The sequence below is a fragment of the Nyctereutes procyonoides genome, unplaced genomic scaffold (genome assembly GCF_905146905.1).
Source record: "Nyctereutes procyonoides isolate TBG_1078 unplaced genomic scaffold, NYPRO_anot_genome, whole genome shotgun sequence".
Classification (NCBI taxonomy): domain Eukaryota; kingdom Metazoa; phylum Chordata; class Mammalia; order Carnivora; family Canidae; genus Nyctereutes; species Nyctereutes procyonoides.
The window spans coordinates 21,160,386-21,166,475 of record NW_026575142.1 but is presented as its reverse complement, the minus strand read 5'-3'; the positions used below and the strand labels follow the sequence as shown (position 1 = coordinate 21,166,475).

The following is a 6,090-nucleotide window of genomic DNA, read 5'->3' as shown; positions in this document are numbered from 1 at the left end:
CAACACCCAAGAACTTCCTTCTAATTCTTTCTGAAATATCTCACTTTTACATATATATATATATAAATGTTAAAGGAAGTTGAAGAATTTAAAAAGTAAGTTAGGGGCAGCCCGGGTGGCTCAGTGGTTTAGCGCCGCCTTCGGCCCAGGTCCTGATCCTGGAGACCCAGGATCGAGTCCCATGTCGGGCTCCCTGCGTGGAGCCAGCTTCTCTCTCTCTCTCTCTCTCTCTCTCTCTTTCTCATGAATGGATAAATAAAATCTTTTTAAAAAGTAAGTTAGTAGAACATGCTAATAGTAGTTTTGGAATACAATCCTTTCATTTATTAGTTCTGTGCTTCAAATGACAATAGCTGTAGAATTCTAACAGGAAAAAAACAATTACCTATTATTTCACCATTAGCATGTCTTTAAATTTCAAAGTTAAGGCAGTTCAATGAAGCTAGTCATTTTACAATTATAGTTTTGTTAGTGGGAATTCATAAGCACTTTATCTGAAGGAAAGTTTGGAAAATAATTTCACATATTTTAGTTTTTTTATCAGTAAGAAAGTGATAGGGATGCCTGGGTGGCTCAGCGGTTGAGCATCTGCCTTTGGCTCAAGGGGTGATCCCAGGGTCCGAGAATCAAATCCCGCATCAGGCTTCCCACCGGGAGCCTGCTTCTCCCTCTGCCAAAGTCTCTGTCTCTCTCATGAATAAATGAATAAAATTAAAAAAAAATAAGACAGTGATAAATTGGTATGATATTCTATGTTGCAAGATTTGAATAATGAATAAAAAACAATTGTACTCTTAAAAAATCTGTCACAGATAGGAATAATACAATGTTAAATCTGAGAAAGAGCCATCATTACATTTATTGGAAAACTGTCAGATTTTAGTAAATAGAAACACAGAATGCCCAGGGACGACACTTTTGGAGGCTCACGGATCAGATCCTTGAGCCTGGGTGGCCCTTCACTCCTGCACTTGTCAGCTGCTGTGCTATGTGCCCCACATGCTGGGCTTGGCCAATGCCTGGACTCTGTGCCACACCCACCCACCCCTGGCCATGCATGTGGCCCTTTGGCCTGCTCGGTGTGCACATGGGCCGGGTGCGGCTGTGGCACCCTGCACATCTAGGAGGACAAAATTTTGAATTCCTAAATGATGAAGTTAAGGAGGAAAAAAAGATACGGAAGCATAAGTCCCTTCCCAAGATGTCTGGAGGTTGGGAGCTGGAAGTGAATGGGACAGAAGCTAAATTACTGCAGAAGAAATTTGCTGGAGAAAAGATCACTCCCACTTTAAACATCCCCAATAGCATCCTGCCAACATTTGATGGGAAGGAGGAGCCCAAAGTTGGGGAACCAGAGCCTGAATTGAGCTCCACTCCTAATTTTGTGGTTGAAGTTATAAAGAAGGGTGGCAAGAAGACCCTGGTACTGACTGGACTGTCAGTAACCAGAAGATGAGGTTAGGCAAGAAGAAGAGGAGAATTTTCTCCATCGGGGAAATGAGCGTTCAGTCCATTGGTGAGTCTGTGTGAAAGAATGCTCAACACCAATTCCATGGACCCGGCCTTCTATGACCACCTGATGGATTTCCTGGCCGGCTGAGGGGTGGCTAACACTATTGCAGAAGAGTTGGTGATGCTCAGCACAGCCCTGAAGCACCAAGAATACATTAATTTTCTCAAAGATCCCAGAAGTTTTGTCAAGAGCCAGTAGAGCAGACAAAACATTGAACATCTTAAATGTATGGCAGGCTTTGGCCTGGGAACAGATCTACCACGAAAGCAGTTACACATGTGCTTGGAGATGGCTTTCAGCCTGATATCCCGGAAAGTAATCCAAACTTAAACTATTTCCTTTGCCCTCTTATTTACTATTCATTTATTTCCTCTCTACAAATCTGTTATTCCTAGATGTTTGTATAACATAATGATGGACAATAAAATTGGTTTATCTCCTCCAAAAAGAGAAAAAAAACAGGATGCCAAGTTAAATTTGAATTTCAGATAACAGTGAATAATTTTTGGCATGAGTATGCCCCCATGCAATATTTCGTTATGCAAAATAATTATTTGTTGTTTATCTGAAAGTCAAATTTAACTGGCATCCTGTCTTTTATCTGGCAATTCTACCCTAAAGGTATCCTAATTCTTTTTAAAAGGCACATAGCTAACTAAATGCTGACACAGGAATAGGATCTGAACAGTTAAGGAGTTTACAGATGCTGCTGCAAAGGATTGTTATATAGTAGCATGTTTTAGAAAATAAAATAACTATATTTCATAACCATAATTTCATAAGAAACTGGAAACAAGGTAGCTGTTTACAATGGAAAACTCTGAATCTATTGATTCTAGTTACCAAGCTCTGGAAGCAGGCCACCAACATTAGGACAGTTGGGAGTTTCCTGGAAGAACACTATATGCTGCTTGCCTCAAGTATTTGCCAATGGGTTGCAAGTTATAAAGACATTCAAATTTATCTACATTTCCTTCTTCCTTGATTTCTGATATCGATTGTGTCACTTTTTTTTTCATTCCAAACATGTTTATTTATGTCTTCCATCTTTTATTCTTGCTAATTTTCCCAGAGACATGTTGATTTTTATAAGACTTCAATAGCCAACTTGTGGCTTTGTGGTTCTCCACTGCATGTTTATTTCCAAATTTTGAAAATGCAATCCAACCCATTGCTTTGTGAAATGGCTCCTGGGTAAAGGTAAAATTGGGGTTAGATATCAATTTATTAGGCATGTTATAGAGATGATACAGCCCTGAGTGAAGGCACCAATGTTTTAGGTGCCTCCTAAATCTAAGAAGCTTGTTTTTGAGAGCTGTGTTATTTAGCAAGAATAGTAGTTGTAGCCAGATCCAAATTACAACCTTCTTTTTTTAATAAAAATATTCCTTAGGAATATGAAGCAAGAAAACATGATGAAAAATAAAAGATCTTAAAATTCTATAAAAGAGATTTTATTAACAATGCAAACTACAGCACATGGTACCTCCCAGCAAACCATAAAAAGAAAATCTCTTAGTAATGTTGTGGTGATAATACATTTGATAGTTGTTATATTTATTGTAAGTTGTAAAGAGCTCTATATATTTGAAAGATATAATTAATTCTTGTGACATGCTTACAAGGCAAAGAGAAGACATAATTATTCTTATTTTAAAGATGAATAAAAGACAGCCCAAATTTATTAGAGGATTTCCCAAGGACACAAATAGTGGATGAGTAGTGCTTAAGGCTGCACATTTTTAGTATGGAACACAGTACATTGGCTTACTTTAGTCTCAGGAACTATTTTTAAATTATTTAAGGAATATAACATTACTTTCAGTTATTTTAATGTTAGATTAAAGTTATTCTAATTACTGGGGTGCCTGGATGGCTCATTGGGTTAAGCATCTGCCTTCAGCTCAGGTCCTGATCTCAGGATCCTGGGATCCAGCCCGGAGACAGGCTCCCTGCTCGTCAGGGAATATATTTCTCCCTCTACCTTTCCCTCTCCCTCTGCCCCTTCCCCCACCTGTGCACTCTCTCTCTCTCAAATAAACAAAATCTTTTTTTTAAAAGTTATTCTAATTACTCATAATGTATTAATGTTATTAGAATAACTATAAAAATAAAAGTAAAAATTTGAATGTTAAATCAAAATATTTTTCAAATTTCTCTTGTAAAAACAATCAATCATGCTAGATGGCATATCCAAAGGTACTATTTTATAGGAAAAGACAATATACAGATAAAGTCTTTAACACCTTAAACTAGATGTCAAAGTCAGTGACTGTGATGTAGTTTTTGCAGTACTGTTGTTGGGGTCCGGAGTCGAGAGCCAAGAAAGAATTCTTGAGACATCTTCAGTGCAAGAAGGTGGCTTTATTAAACCATGAGGACAGGACCCAAGGACAGAATGAGCTGCTGCCCCAGGACTGTGAGAGACAACCCATTATATGCTTTGGGGTTGGGGGAAGTAAAAAGATGAGGGGAGTTCCAAAAGAATTTTCATATGCTAAAGAAGACTCACAGGATACTGGAGGCCTTGCTATTGTCAAATTAAAGTGTTTTTTTTCCCTCTAGCAAGGCATTAAGATTAAGACTGTTGGAAGTTTCCTGGAGGAACATTATGTTCAGCCTGCTTCAACTATTTGTCAATGGCTGCAGGTTAGAAGGTCAATTAATTTTATCTACATTTCCTTCTGCTTTTGTTTCCCACATCAACTGTGTATATTGAGATCCCTAAAGAAAAGATGAATGGATAAATCACTTTTTAAAAGAATAAATCAAACTGTCATTTATTTTTGTCATATTATTTAAGCTTGCTAAAGCTAACTTTATTGTGTAAAAGTTCACAGGAGATGATATTAAGTACTTAGTACTTTTGAGTTTTGGTGACTAAATGGGGAGAAATTGAGGACCTATTAAAAGAACAGCTGATGGCGCCTGGGTGGCTTCCTCATTTAAAGTGTAGGACTCTTGATTGCTGCATAGGATGTGATCTCAGGGTCCTGAGATCCAGCCCCATGTGGGGCTCTACACTGGACGTGGACCTGCTTAAGATTCTCTCTCTCTCCCTCTCCCTCTGTCCCTCCTTCTGCTCAAGTGCTCTCTCTGTCTCCTTCTCTCACATAAATAAATAAATAAATAAATAAATATCCTTGAAAACAACAGCTGGGTGATGAGGGGGAATATTTGTAGGGTCTAGTAAGTATTTCTGCACTATTAATAGTATATATTTACTATTTAGTATTATCCGTTTAGTTTTATTCATTTAATTTTATGTAAACGTGTTAGTGTTTTTGTTTTTGTTTTAAGATTTCATTTATTCACGAAAGACACACACAGAGAGAGAGAGGTAGAGACACAGGCAGAGGGAGAAGCAGGCTCCATACAGGGAGCTCGATGTGGGACTTGATCCTGGCACTCGGGGATCACGCCCTGAGCCAAAGGCAGGCTCATAACCACTGAGTAACCCAGGTGTCCCATGTGTTAGTCTTAAAATAGTATTATACATTTACTATTATACATTTACTATTTATTTTTATTTATTCATTTACATTTACTATTTAGATATTTAATAAAGATACATTAATGAAAGAGATATCCTGACCTAAAAAAACAAAATACACTATTTGTTATAAAGGCTTTTTGTAATGATTTGCACCAACAAATAATGTCAGGATTCGAATATAATCTTGACAAAAATCTTGAAGTGATCCTATTCTAATCCCCATTTTGACTCTCAGAGAGGCAAGATTTCATACCCAAACTCCCAGATTAGGGGGCAGAGGCAATATTTAAAATGTAAATTCAAAATGTTTAATTTAGCATTGGTCACTACTTATGTTAACAAAATCGTGCTTAAAGCAGAGATTAAAGGATAAATATCTATCTTATAGATAAGGCTGTAATTATGGAATTTAATAATTCCGTGACATTTCTAAGATTTGATTTTTATCAGTGATGCAGAATTTCACACCTGGCTGAGCAGCACAGTCACTTGTACATTTTAAAAATATCGATTCTAGGGACACCTGGGTGACTCAGTGGTTGAGCATCTGCCTTTGGCCCAGAGCGTGATCCTGGAGTCCAGGGATCAAGTCCTACATCGGGCTCCCTGCACGGAGCCTGCTTCTCCCTCTGCCTGTGTCTCTGCCTTTTTCTCTGTGTCTCTCATGAATGAATGAATGAATGAATGAATGAATGAATAAATAAATAAATAAATAAATAAATCTTTTAAAAATATATCGATTCTTTCTGTTCCCATCTTCTCTCACCCTGCTCCTCCATGGGTACAGCCCAAGTGTAAAGTACTCTCATTTCAAAATATGAGAACGTCTTAGTTAAGCCATAGTAAAAAAAAAAAAAAAAACTAAAACAAAACTGTCCCTCTTTTGTCTCTCCTGAGACAGAATTTGGGGAATGTACCAAATAACTCTGAGATTCCTTACTGTAATCAGAACTTAAAAAAAACTTCTTAAGGATGTCAAAATCCCCAGGACTTAGCACAGAGTTTAGTGGGCATAAGGGTCACCATATGTTTACTGAATTGACAAAATAAAAAAAAAAATAATCAAGGTTCCTATCTTCTA

General features: G+C 37.5%; 1 pseudogene; it reads left to right on the top strand.

Annotated features, from left to right (window-relative positions):
* The first annotated feature begins 899 nt into the window (after positions 1-899).
* On the top strand, positions 900-1,711 carry LOC129498422 (complement component 1 Q subcomponent-binding protein, mitochondrial-like; annotated as a pseudogene).
* Positions 1,712-6,090: the final 4,379 nt, after the last annotated feature.